A 15,507-nucleotide genomic window follows, 5' to 3' on the forward strand; every position below is an offset into this window, starting at 1 on the left:
ACTTCTTCAAAACACTATAGTAGCAACAATTGTTCTTACAATGTGCAAGGAATAAAATTCATCATTCAGAAATGAACATTATCTTTCGAATAATCATGCAATATGTCTTCATTCATTTTCTTCTATGCAAATAAATTTCTCAAGAGAGATTTTAATTTTTGATCTTGAAGAGGAAATCAACCTCTTTTTCACTATAAGAAAGATTCCTTCAAGGGCATACTTAGTAACTGTGATACATTCTTTCTTTCTTTCAAGACCAAGTATCCATATATCATGAAATAGATACCTTTCTACAAATATCCTATTAGAAATCATATGCATAACTTATTTGTGACATAAGGGAAGCACATATTTGATACTTCTCTTACAACTCGAATCAAAGTGTTGTAATTTCTTCTTGTTATATCAAGACAGATTTCATGTCACATATAACCGTATTTCTTTGAAGACTTATGCATCAATAATGAAGGGACTTCATTGTACTTGTTCCTTTTCAAATATTTATCATTGATAAAATATTGCTTTGATGAGTTCTTTCAATCCTTAGGAGATAGAGATCCAACCTTTAATACAATTCATGCTAGACCTTACCATGTATCTTCCCAAGTTTTAGCACCCATATTTCATAGCATATTCAAGACTTCATGTATTCTTGAAAAAGTGAGTACTTATAAGATCAATGTCTCAACATGAACTTCTTGGATTCTTATACCATTAATGATTCCTTTTTCTAATAAAGGACTGTATGATCATTGAGGGAGCCTCGCAAAAAATTCTTTACCTTTAGTTTGTAAGAGATGGTATGCCATCTTTCTTTGAAAGATGTCTCGACATATTTTAGTGCCTTAACACCATCCTACTTTTGAGCACATAATACAACAACATCAAACACATATTACAATGAGAAATACTCCAAATTATGATATGGTTATATCAAAATGAGTTTCCTCTGACAATATTGTAGATCATATGTGAGTTGCAAGGGACTCCTTCAATAGTCAACATAATAGTCCTTACAACTTAAATTCCTAAGAGTTTTTCAAACTTCAAGGTATTAAGATTTAACCTTACATTTATTAAGCTAGAGATCAATAACTTCAAGGAGATATTTTGATACAGGTTGTACTACAAACCTTTAACATGATCCTTTCAAGAATGTGTCAAAGGAACTTGGTCTCAAACACAAAGTTCTTGTTAATAGAATTGTTTTTGTAGATTACATGAAGACGAATTTATGCTTCCTCTTATTGTACAGTGCCTTCATAACTCAAGGATTGAATTTTACTTCCTCTTCTTAGTTTCTCAGTCTTTTGTACCAAATATGAGGCTCTTCTTGGGTTACTATAGTTGCATATGAGGCTTGGTACAAAGGTTATCTTTTTTGTTATACTCCTTGTAAGAAAACTTACCAGGTAAGGTAAGGAATTCGATCTATCTGAGGTTAAAATTTGAAACCTTTACATTTAGAATATGATCAATTTTCTTTTCCCTTGGAGATAATTTAGACCTCTAAGGCTCTAAGTATTTTTACCCTTCTTATCTAAGGCTAATTTTTGAGGAATTTTGCTTACAAGCTTTGAGAATTTGGATCATGTATTGAGATTTATTCAAGGTATAAAACCTTTAGGGCTATTAGAATTAGAAATTCGACTTTTTAAGGAAACTAGGCATCATCCATATCATATTTCCTGAGATTTTTTTGACCTTTGTAACAAGTTCAGACCAAGGCTCAAATTAGGACTTTTTTTCCTTCAAAAAGGCTAGCTTACCAGGGTTTCTCTTTCACCATAACTATGATCCCATGTTGATTTTTCAATAGTTCTCTAATATGAAATTTTTTTCTTATGATACGTTCTTAGATTTATCTTTTATTACATTTATTGTTCATCATAAAACATTTTCACACAGAACACAAACAAATAAAACCTATATGATAGTAGCATCATAAAGAGACAACCACACAAGAACAAAATATTTTACCCTGGGAAAACCCACATGGGGAAAACCCATCAACCTTTTCAATAGAGAAATCTTTAATTCAACAAAGATACATCTTAGTCAATAGCTAGGTCAAGCCTAGTCCATCCTCCTATTCAAGTCAACTAGCCTAAGAAATATGCTTTATTGTTGCCTCATAAATGTTGCTTTGCTAGCCCTTATAGATGACACTTTGTTGGCTTAGAATAGGCCCTTTTCTGGCCACATAGATGAATTTATTTGCTGCCTCATAATAGGTCCTTTGCTAGCCACATAGATAAACTTTGATTACTCCCTTAGAACTTCGTATGCTTGCCTTAAACCCTCATATTTTTCCTTGCTCCTTTCTTGCTCGAGACCATCAAAATATCCATGAATAGAACATATCAGAAATTGCTTCAAATGATGCGATTTCTTGATCTTGAAAGGGACAAAGTGGTGCCTTTATATCGGTTTTCTTGGAGGCCAAATGGGTGTGACTTTAAAAAGTTGACCTAAACATTTGAAGGGGCTGACTTGACTAGGAGGAGGCTGACTTCATCTTTTGGAGCCAAAAATTTAACTTTTACAAAATTTAAATTTTTCTCTTTTGAAACGAGCATGAAGAACATGCTTTTACATTTTTTATTTTTGACCCAAGCATGAAGAACATGTTTACAAATACATTAAGGACTCAAATATATATTATGAAGACTCACCATAGTTACAAGAATCAACATGTTTGAACACACTTTTATAAGTTAACATGGTATCAGAGTCATGGTAAAGAGAGTTTGGTATGATGAAAGCATGATGGTAATAAGAATACTATGATGGATCAACGCAGATGAAGACTATAAAGCTCAAGCCTAGTTTCTTTGTATCAAGAGACACATTCTGAAACCTAGTATAAAGCAAATGTGTAATTTCATCCATATTCAATGTGGAGTTGACACATGTCCATTTAAAAATAAAAATCCTTGAATAAAAAAGCAATGTTAGCTATAATAAAAAGTTAATGTTGTAAGATGTGGTAAAAATATTTCTCCCACTCAACCATAAATAAAATATTTAGATGTGTATTAAGTAACACAATTTTATGTAAACTTTAAAAGAAAATAAAGTAAAAAAAAATGAAATTTTCACTTTCATGGGTAAAGAAGATGTATACTTTTTTTTTTTTTTTTTTTTTTTATTTTTTATATGTTTAAAAATATTTCAATATAGAACTTAATAAACTATTTAAATATCCATCTTAACATACATAGGTGACAATTAGTTTATGTTAAGTAAAATATTTCAATGTCACCTATGTATATAATATATATTGCTGGAAAATAAATACTTGTATAAACTAATTGTCAACTATGCATATATTATATATGGCTTAAAAAAATAATAATGTAATTGAAAAATATCCCTAATGGAGGTGTAATCCTGGAGAGAATGTTTTATTGTTCCATTTTGAATGTGTTGATTTGCCACTTGTCTCAATACGGTCATGGCGTGGTATTGTATTCACTCTCTGACTTGAGGGCTTCAACTAGCGTCTCATCATTATAAATGCATGGGGGCATGCATAGGGTGGTGAAGGTATGTAGTGGAGTTTGGTGGTGGTGAGGTAATATCCTCACCTTGCCTCTTCTTATTTTCTTTGGGAGAGAGTTTACGATGTATTGGAGGTTTTTTCTGAGTATTTGGGTGTGGTTGTTGTTGATTTAGGATTTGGTGGTGGAGTAATGCCCTGGTTCATGATTTCCTTCACACTTATGCTCGCGATGGGTCAATGTTCTTCATTCTCTCTCTTCAATCCTCAACCAACAGTCTTGTGTTTGAATTAGTTGTTTTCCTTTCGAATTTGGCCCTCCAAGATCATGATTTTGTAGGTATTTCATATCCCTAGCATGTACTTGTTAGTGGCTACTGGTATCCTGGGAAAATATCAATTTGTTTGTAGTTTGTGGTTTTCTCCTTGTCATATGTTAAGGCTATGTCAAAATTGGGTGTTCTTCCCTCGTCTTTGTTATAAGCTCTTATATTTTGATCGTTGGAGGAATTGGGGCTAATTTATTTCATCTAGGGTCTTTCATCATCCTCGTCCTATTGTTTTTGTCATGTATTAGTCTTTGTGGATATCGCTTTCTGAGGGTGCTTTACAAAATTGTCTGATATATATCGCTATGGTGTCAGGTGTGGGGAATTTTACATCCCTCTCTCACTGTGAACCTTGGGTTTGGCGGTTGGGGGAAATTTTCTTCTGTTCTATTCGGGGCCTCATAGGTATGTTATAAGTCCTTTTGTGTATTTTGTGGGTAGTGGTTATTTTTGTGGTTGTCGCCCTTATTCTCTTGCTCTTGTCACTATGCCTCCATGCCAATGCATGACTAATCATAGAGATGGAGCTAGTTCTTCTAGGGTTTATCATCATCATTTGTTTGCATAGGAATCAATCACCTCATATTTTGATTATGTTCCTCTAGAATTCCATCGGGAAATTAAACAACTAGAGTTGAAAGAGTTTGGAAATCATCCCTACTTTTCCAATTCAGAAGTGAGAGGTGATGGTCTCCATTGGCTCCCAGACCCAGGTAAATTCAGGAAGAGAAGATAGCACTTCTTGCATTCTCTCTATGTTCATAAATTAATGGATATTCTCCTTCTTATGGTTTTACGGGATAGGCAAGTTGATAAATACAAGATTTTTTCTGGTCAAGAGGATAAAGTGCTTGCTCAAGAATATACGTTTTTGTTTGGATGACATTGATTCACATTTACATCGTGTGGAAAACTACATTATGTAAGACTCAGACTCTAGAGAGCTTACTGACCCTCCTACATGTTATCATTCTGTGATTTTGAAGATTGACAAGACAAAAGTCACAAAAGATACATCAAACTGCTCATGAATCTAGGACGTAGCCTTCCTAGACTCAGAGAAGGCTCTCTCTATATATTTATGGTTTAACTGTGATTTCAGTGTTATAATGTATTAGGCTAGATATTAAAAATAAAGATATTTCTTGATTGATTGATTGTTTGTTTATTTGGTTGGGGAAGATCATTCTTGAGTATTTTCCATTGGGCTATGGAGTCACAGGTTGGGTGGTAACATCAATTTTCCAGAGCGTTTACAAGGCAAGCTAACTGTCTTACTAGATCTTAAAAGCAAAGTGAGAAATGGAATGACAAAAAAATGATATCAGTGAGGATTAAAAAGCATTTTAAGTATTTTTTAACCATACTTCCTAGGAAAACATTTAGATTGTAAACACAAATAGTAGTAAGGTGCTCCAACATCATATCTTAAACTATAATTTCTACTTTACAATAAGAATCCAAGATGCATGAATGGATAAACAAAGATACATTCAACATAGAGAGAACGACATCACCAGGGCAAAACATGTCAAGTATGTTGTAAACGGTCCTTTTTATTGATGCTCCAGCTTGAAAGTTACAATGCTCCAAATAGAAAATATAGTTCCAATGACTTGGGTCCAACCCCTAATACTCCCAATACATGGAGTATTAAAAAAAAAAAACTACAATGATTTGCCTTGTACACTTGGCAATCTATTATTTATTACAATGAAAGGAAAAATGACTAATGTAACCATGAAGTGCCCACGCTGAGAAAACTGGGATAGGTGGTCTTCTTTTTCAGGGATGTTGTTGCCTAAAATATTAATTTGACTGTACTGGTTCTGTTGATGTGGCTGGTGCTGACTCAGGCCTGTGCTGTCACTCTAATCATCCTTGTCTCGTTCCTCCTAATAATCACATAGCTCGCTCCATGCTTCCTCATCTGGAACTTTGATTTTAGTTAATCTTATATATATTTCGTCAACCTCGGTGTACTTAGAAAATGTTGGTTTGACCAAAAAAACATGCTTTAGTTCATGCTCAATGTAAATTAAATTGCTGATAGCTTCCAACAATGCCTTTCCTGTTATGCTGCCTTTGATGTTGGAAAGATTTGCAGCATCAATGGCTATGCCCTGGATTTTCTTGACATAATCCCCTCCGTCCATGAGTTTTTCATTTATGAAAAATAGAGAGGGAAGACCTTTCTGATGTAAAGGCTACATTTTTTTAAAGAACCTATTGACTGTCAGCTCTAGAATTTGACATTTTTCTTCTAGCTGCACATTTAAGCTCTTTTTTGTCAGCACCTTCTTGACTTGTAGTATAGTCTTTGCTCTATCTGCCACTCCTAACTCTTCCAGCTCATACTTGTTCCTTGCATTAAAAAAATTGATTATCCTGTTAGCTATTGCTGGCATGTCTCCCAACTCTACATTAGTAGCTAAAATGGTTAAGCTAGCCTTCGCCACTAATTCTTCCTGCTCAAATATAATTTGGACACTAGGCCAAATTTCATTCATACCATTGATTATATTGTGCCAAATAATCTCCTTAACTCTCCCTAGAGTGTTTCCAATAGATGATTCTTTCTCTGATTTTTGTAGTGCTTCAATTAATGCCTTTGCCCTTTGCATTTCCACCAAGTGATTTCTTTTAGCTCTTTTGATTTGATCTTGTAGCACACTGACTTGGGTTTCCATTCTTTTTATCTCCTCAGTTTGCAGATTCATGCCTTCCAATGATCTGGCCAGCTGTTCTGTACTGCTTCATGCTCCTGTGGTTATACTTACTAGAGTGGTTATGGGAGGGGATGTTAGAGGAAGGGCCTCCATTGTTGTGCTGGCCATCTGTGCTACCTTTTCTTTGATTTCATCATATCAGCCTTTTCGCTTTCTGTTTCCTCTATCTCCTTGGTCAGTGGGTCATGTGTAGCAGGCATCTTGAGCTGCTTCTTCAAGGCTGCAATATCTATCTCTTTTTTCTTTATTACTTCTTCAACTGATTTTATATCTAAGGGATCATACCCAATCTTCACTACCAAGTCTTCCAAATACTTAATTTTATTGTCCTTTGATTGTGATGAAATCCTTTCCATATTCAATTGGGATTGAGCATTTGATAGAGCCACCTGTATTTTGAACAAGCTCATAGAAGTGTTGGTTAGAGTGGATGAAATCATTTCACTTGTTTTCTTGTGCATTTCCAGATGATCAATCAGATGGACATTTTTGGCATCAAACTCAAAAGAAGTTTTCTTGTAATCTGTTGGGGTTTTAGGATCTGTTTTCTGTGCTTCCAAAAATGCCATATGAATTTTTCCCTTTTCTGAATCAAAGGCAGAGATATGTCTACCTTGTGCAGTTGCACTCTGCTTCCAAAACTGAGCATAGGTGCTCTTTTTCACTATTTCATTTCTAATTTTGATCTCTATGAATGTATCAAAGACTATCTCTTCTTTTTCTCCAGTCACATTTGTAGATGAGGACACTTGAAGAGACTGCTTCCTTTCTGAAATCAGAGTGGTAGGAAAAGATTGCCCTCCTACTGGGGATGAATCTGGAATATTAATTATGTTGTTCATTGTTTGCTATGGTGATCCTTTGTCTATGTCCATATGTTTTCTAGGCTTATTCATGTATTTCAACTTGAATTCCTTCATAGAAGTATTAGTCCCTAGTGACTGATCTTCTCTAGATCTTTTCCTTGTTATTCCCTATTCTTGTTCTTTTCCTTTTTCAGTCTTATCTTCAGTAGTTTGTTTTTCCTACTGTCTTGGAGTCTGTGCACTGGAAGAAGAGATCACTTGTTCTTCGGCCTCTTGCAATGTATCAGGAATCCACTCAATTTGGTTCATGTATTTTTCAATCTCAGGCCTTTGAGTGTGGATATAGGTTGTTGACTTGTTTTCTACCCTCTTCTTGGAAATGATACCCCATGGGTCATAAGACCATGTGAAACTGTGGGTAAAATTCATTTCCTTCAATCTTCTATCTGCCTCCTCCCCTGCTGCTCTGTTGTTACAAATGAAGGGACCAATTTGAGATTTGATCATGAACTGGGACTTTTTCTTAGCTGATACAAAATGCACTTCATCTACATTAATCATTTGTCTAATGTATTCCAGTGCAAAGATCCTCACGGGAGGAACTTTGGCAACTTGTATGGGACCAACTCATAGCCATGCACTCTTACTTCAGTGTAATTTTGGTACAAGTACCAATCACCTGTTCTGGCTTGGTCTGATAACTACATAATTCTCCTTATTTCTTCACTAATCCTAGGTTCTGCAGTCCCATTGAGGAGGCTCATTGTTGGGTGAAAAAACATCTCCACAAATGTCTTATAGCTAAAATCATTTTGGTATTTCATCACCAATGTTGTCCAAAATATCACTGACCGGGGTTCACCTTCTTCATTCATTTTTCTCACTAAAAACTGGAACCTGTCTACCTGAAAATACACAAACATATATACCAACACTGAGGAATAATGAAACACTTCCTTTGTGAAGAAATTGACCAGTTGCTCATGAATGGCATCTGCTAAAAATTGGCTGAAATTGTAGAGGATAGAGGGCTTGGATTCTATTGAAAAAATAGACAAGAAAGCCATCAAGCCATTTATCTGAATAATAGCCAGGAAAATAGGAAAGAATAGTGACAATGTGTGTAGTTCTGTCAGGGAAAACAGAGGAGGAATAAGGAGGATTCTTGTTTGGCAGAGGTGTGTTCTTAGTCATGAAAAGTTATAATGTTCTAGCTCTCTTAGAAAAATTTTGATTTTGATACATTTCAGTGAGGACCTCATGGGAAAAGGGAGTAGTTCCTTCAATAACCGGGGCTTGCATCATCTGCATAATGGACTTGGAATCAATTGTAAACAAAATATGTCCTGTTGGGGCCATCACTGCCCTTTGCTGTGGAATAAAACATGAATGACATTTCCTGATTAGTTTTGGACAACTGTGTGTTTTAGGAAAAATATAAAAGGGCAGATTAGTATCCCAAAGGCCTATGCCATCCATCTCCTCTACAAATTTTTCCTCCCACCAGCAATATATGTCAAACAAATCAAACTCTGAGAGTGTTTCATGGATCTTGAAATCCCTGTTTGCAAGTGGTAAGTGATCCAAATCCAATGGTGGGTGCACCATTGGATTAAATTCTTCTAGCTCCTTTTTCTTTGGTGCCATGGCTTTCTTCTTTGAAAGTTGTCTTGTGTTGAAGTTGTAATAGAAGGGGATAAGAAGAAATGGGAATTAGTGAGGGAGAAAGAAAATAGATTAATCAGAATCGGGATTCGAGAAAGGGAATTTGTTATCACTGCAGAAAAAAAGTTCTCTTGCAATTGCACTATTGTTCTTTGTCTGCACTATGCGCTCTGTGTATGACTCAATGGAATTTTCACCTGATAACAGAAAACAACAGTTAAAATTCGAAAAATGGCATGAACTGGTGCTTTTATGGATTTGGAATGTTGTTGTTGGATTGGCTTGGCTTGGCGTGGGTCCGTTGGCTAACAGTCCAACCCATTGATTGCTCAATGGCGACAATGGAGGTGATAGGGCGGATGGGATGGGTTTGCGTCATGAGGTGGCAGGAGCGACAACAGTCATACGATAGAGTGGTAGGTGGTATGAGGGGGGGTTCGAACTCGTGAGGGCGTGACACATAAGCGGTTGGAAACTGCTGACTTCGGAGCGACCAACCCCCCCCCCCCCCCCCCCCATCTCTTGGGATTAACTTTCAGAGGGTGAGGGGGGGGGGAGAATGAGGGCCATTGGATTAGACAGAGTGAGTGAGGATGTAGTGATAGATGGTGGATAGATTAGATAAGATGTGACATGTGAGTGCGTGGTGGGGTAGGGAATAAATGAGGGGTGCAAACTATAGGCAAATATGGGTATAGAGTAAAGTTAGGGGGTAACGATATTAAAGTAACATAAGATTCCTCATTTTTTTATTTCGTCTCCCGACTTTAGAAAGATAGCAGTATATTTCTTCCAACCTTAGGAAAACATTGGGATATGTCTTCCATTCTTTAAAATAAATTTTCATGTCTTTTTCTTTCCTTGAATTTTCTTTAATCTACCTACCCTTATTCCCCTAATCTAGCATTTTTTCTTTTTTCATTTGTAGGGTGCACTTGGACTTGCATACCCTTTCTCTTTTTTTTTTCTTTTCTTTTTTTAAATTCTAACCTACTCTATCACTTATTTCTCCCCTTTGTCCAGATTAAACAATTGGACCAATTTTATTTCTACCTAGCTACTGATTTTCCAAGATTAAATTGTTTGACAAATCTTTATTTTCTAACCTATCAACATAAATTGAATTTATTTAATCATGCTTAGACTGTATGATTTGAACAACATTTGAGGTTTTTCCTTTTTTTCTTTTCTTTTCTTCTTTGTTTTCTTTTGTTCTTTTTCTTCTTTTTTATATACACTCTTTTCATTTCTTTTTTTGTGAAATCAATTGAATATTGGAATCTATGAACAATTTGAACTCTACAAACTGTGAAATACTCAATCACCTTGAGATCCTATAAATTATAGGACGCTAACACTACGAATCCTTCTGGTCCTCCTCTCGACAACATTGTTGACTTCACATTTATTTCCTCTGATTGATAAGGGTTTCAAATTTACAGTTTTGATGCCCTTATGCTTCATGGTTTTTCAGTCTTCAGCTGTGTTTGTGGTCTTCTCTATGGTGATACATGGCAGTGTTTCAGATAGGTTACCATTTTTTGGATCTTCATACATTTTGGTTTCTGGAATTGCCTCACATACACTCAGGTTATTACCTAGTTATGGAAACCCAGTGTCTCTTGAACCTAGTTGGCTCCACATTATCATTGTTTTACAGAGGGTGACAGACACGTGTTTTGCACGGACGACACAATATCACTATGGGTTTTGGCATGGTAAAGGACCTTTTATGCAAGTTTGGCACAATGTTCTTCTTGGCCATCATTCATTTTTTCGCATGGTGACGCTAGAAATCATGGTCTTTTCTATGTAGTGTTGTAGTTGTTGAAGATACTTAGTGTTGGTTTATATTTCCTGATATGGCTCAATTCTCTTTGCATAGTTGGGTTTTAGTCTCTTAGTTTTGTAGCCTTAGTCTAATATGGATGATAATGATGCTTATGATTGTAGTAATGGTATGACATTTCCAGTTTTGGCCTTTTGCACTATATGTAGACTCTTTTGATTAATGAAATCCTTTGTCTTAGCTTACAGAAAAAAATGTAATTGAAAAATAACTTTTTATGGTTAAAACTTTTCAACTAATCTCATTATTCTATATTTTGGCCTTTGCAAGGGTATCTTTTCAGTGAGTTTTGTCATAAATGTAGCAAAGATTTGTAAGTTTAAGTTGTGTAGTCCACATAATCAAAATGCCCAAAAGGATTTTCAAGACATTGAGTCCATGTATGCATCCAAAAATACAATTTAGGGATTAACTCTATTAATATATTCAAAATTCAATTTAAAGAATATAATATATATCAAAATCTAAGAGGGATCGAAAATATTTTTCTATGTTAAAAAAAATTTGTATACAAGAAATGAGTTTGGTAGATCCGTGGTTAAAATGGATCTATATTGATTGTCAAATAAATGAATGTCTTCAAAAAAATACTTTGTTTAAAAAACTTAACAAAAAAAATATTTACAATTCTAAGATATGAATTTAAATTTGTCCTCATTTACAATTTTTTTGAAAATCTTCAATTTTCTTTCTAACTGTTTCATAGATTGAAATAAATATATAATTCTATTTTTATAAAAACAAAAAAAATCATTTGAACGAAATGTGAAATTTTCTTTAAAATATAAAATCTCTTTAATTGTATTGCTAAGATATTTATAAATCTCAGAGCTAGCCATTCTTTGGATCCTCATTCCAAATGTCATTTTTCAATGTTCTTGTCAAGGTCGTGTAAAATCTGCGAAATTACTATTGACCGCCACCTCTCACAGCGGTCAGATTGAAAAAGTGATTATCTTGAACACGACCCTCATCAATGCAACCTTGATTATAGATATAATCTGCTCTCTGTTAATTTCTTATATAATTGTTGCCATTTGTATTAACTTTTCAAAATTATCATTATCCTCAGTCCGCATGGTAAGGATGGCAAAAGTTTAATCTTGGGCAGAATTATGCACTGAGCAAGACTATATCCAGATGCGATTTCTTCAATTAAAAAATATACAAAAACAATGAGAAAGAATAATGAAAACAACGGTGAAATAAGACACTCGAGCGGTATGCCTTCCCTCCCCTTTCTAGCGCACAGGACATAGAGAAATGATGCTTCCAGCTAGTAGAAGGTGTTGACCAGAATACCCAAAGAATTGGAAGACTTGCAATGCTGGAAATCAAAACATTTGTAAGAGTTGTTGCTTTTGCCCTTGCCCACTTGCAGGTTTTGGTCACCTGCAGGTTTTGGTCAATAGCGAATTAAACACGACACTATATTTCAACATCTCTACTCGGAACCCTAATAAGAAGATTCAGATTTACTATGTTGCGATCTTTTATCACTTAGGTTGTCCCTTTTGACTCCTAAAGGGATACGGCCGAGGTAACCACAAACCAAGCTTTGGACTACAGGTCCTAGCCTACCAGCAGTCAGAGAGGGCTCCCTCTTTTTGATTTAGCTCTGTTGATGATGATTTTAGGCTAGTTATAGGGTTCACGGGGTTTTGTTTGTGTTTTGGTGGGAAGATGGGAGGGAGGATGCTTTCAAGTAGAGAGGCAATGCATAGTGTGGTAAGATTCAAACCATTGGGCATGGATTCATGGAGTAGAATTGCTGGTGCATTTTCTTGGTCACAAGAGGAAACGAGGAGCAAGATAGCTGCTTATGAAACAATATTCAAGCTAAATGCAGATGAATCGAATGCTAAGAAATGAGAGGCAACAGAGAATCTCTCAATCAGGTTAGCAGAGGGAAGATGAAACGAGCCCTATTTAGGAGCAGCTAAGAATTCCTAAATAACAGTCATTCATATGTGAATTAGAGCAAATATGAGCCATAAGGAATCCATATTTATGCCTAAATCAAGAGGAAAACATTAAGAAGCCACAGAAACTGAGCATAGAGTGCAGCTAGGCAAATTCTAAACCAGTCTTTCGTTCTGTGACTTGAGCATATATGAAAATTGAAATAACAGAGGTAAGAAGAATTCCATCATTCACTCTTCAGAACCATTAAAACACATCAACAGTCCATTCTCCAAGCTTTCAACAATCTTTGATTAAGTAAAACATATCAGTTACAGAGCGAGTCTCTTCTCAAGTAAGTTCATCCACCAACCAACTACCGACCCTTTAAACAATGAATTGGGGTCGTTTATATAGAGAAAGATATCAAAAATATCTATTACAGCTGACCTAAACAGGTCCGCGGGAAATAAATTCTTTAACCTAAACTTGTGCTGAAATTAAATGCAAGACAGTAACTTAAGCTGCGCCGGAGGCAGCCGCACAAAAATGAATTAATTTGGCGCTTTTGGTGGCTCGATGCAATGCTTCTGCAATAACTGTGCTTTGGGCTTTGATCCACTGATCTCATGTGGCTTTGATGTGCGTTAACTGTGATTTGAGAGCCTTTAATAGCTCAGAGCTGCTTTGTTGACTTTGCTGGGGGCTCTTTAATGTTCATCTGCTTCGAGCCGCTGAAAAAATCTTCACTGATACTCTTTGCCGCATCCTGATACTCTTTGACATGAAATTTGGCTTTATCTGTCCTCTGGTACTCAAAACTGTTAAATCGCTCCTTTTTGGCTCTTTTCGGGCAAAAATAGCTGCTGCAAACCTGCGCTGGACAGAGGCTTTCCATTTTAGCCCTTTTTTCTTAGCGATGCGTGATTAGCGCTAGGCGCTACTGCCTCAGATTTTGATTCCGGGCATCCTTTGCTGCGATTTCGCCTTCTGCGCCCTTTCGGTGATGAAAAAATGGCCTGAAATGCATGAATTCCCTTATCGGGAGCGGGTGCTGGAAGAAACTCTGTAATAATGGCCATTTTCTTTAAGATAGACAAAAAGCCCATTTACACGCAAAAATCATAAAAATCCGGGGCGGGAGCGAACACTTTTCATCAGATTAAATCTGGGCCGTTGGATGTGTTAGCGCTTGAAATTTCACCTCAGGCTGAGAAAGGTAAACCTCAAGGCAACATCAAACCATTTAGCCTCGTAGCTAGCCCTACGGGGCAGGAGAAGGCTCTCTCCGGTATATCTCGGTAAAATCTTCAATAGATGAGATGACCAATAAGGTAACACTGATATTAGGCTAGTAAACTGATCAAAAGGGTTGATTTGGGGTTTTTTGGGTTTTTGGTGGCAAATTGAGGAGAGGGCAATTTTGGGTGCGGGGATTGGACACAGTTTCTGCAGGGGGTTCTTTGGGGCGAGGTAGGAGACAGTATTGATGCCTTTGATTGAGGTGGATGGTCAGGAATGAAAGGTGAAGAGCTAAAGAGAGTAAACAATAACTTTGAATTCTCTTTAGACAGTAGAAAACATTGAAATTAAACAAACTTAAAAGCAGAGCATGGCAGGCATGAATTCTTACTTTAACACTTCATTTGTTTAATGTGCAGAAATAAAAAAAAGGAAATGAGTCACATAACAATCTTACAAGTACATTGAGAAACACACCATCAACACATGAGTCCACAAGAATCCCAAAGAGGACTGCAAAACCCTGGTCTTCCTTAGCCAAAAATTGCAGAGATACAGTGAATAATACAATGATAGCTTCTCCCTCAAGAGTCCAACCATGAAAATGAGCAAGAAAGTATATAATATAGATGATCTAACCTTTTTCCCTTCCTCCATGGGTCGAGCTCACTATCCTAGGAGCTGTTTCAACCACTTCTAAACTAAGCACTACAAACTAGGCAGTCAAAACAACTTGCCTCTATAAGCTAGGAAACCAATTCATTCATTTAATATTTACCCTTTTCATGAATGAATCTTCTAGAAATGTTACATAAGAGTAAAAGTGTCTAAAAAGTACAATGATTACATCAAAGAGGATCACAATCCATCCCAAAAAGTCAAACTGGGTCAAACTGTGCTTTTCCGAGCTGTACAACGCATTTTTGGAAAAATCTGCCTGACGGGTCGCGCACCCCTGCCTGACGGGTCGCGCGCCTTTGGAGCCATCTTTGGGAACTTGCAGGTGGCCCAATTGAGCAAAAGTAGGCTTGTTGGAAAGGTCTGTGAGTCTACTTTCCAACCCAACTGGAATTTTTGAATTTGGAGTTCATTTGCCCTGTCAAAAATCAAATCTCCCAAGACTGCTTTCTGCAATTCAAAAAAGTGGCTGGAGGTCAATTTTTACTAGTTTTTTGATTTTCTGGAGGCCCAAAACTTCACCAAATCTCAAGTCCATCCATGGGCATGTGTAACTTTGCATGAAAAATCTAGAAATGTTGAGTTTTTGTCAAAAGGAGTTGCCATGATGAAGGGTCGCGTGGGGGGTGAGACCCGTTAATGGGAAAAACCTGCAAATTGCCAAAAAATGCCAAAATTCACCCAAAATTCTCAAAATTTCTTGGGATTTGTGCTGTGGCTAGGCTATTTAGTGCCTTGATCCTTGAGTGAAGCCTTAGCCAAGATACGGAGGGGATTGGGCCTCTTTCTCCGTTTTAGTGCCTCG

Source organism: Pinus tabuliformis, chromosome 1_2, assembly GCF_031772625.1.
Source record: "Pinus tabuliformis cultivar Carrire ecotype Pingquan chromosome 1_2, CPIR1, whole genome shotgun sequence".
In the NCBI taxonomy this organism is placed as follows: Eukaryota; Viridiplantae; Streptophyta; class Pinopsida; order Pinales; family Pinaceae; genus Pinus; species Pinus tabuliformis.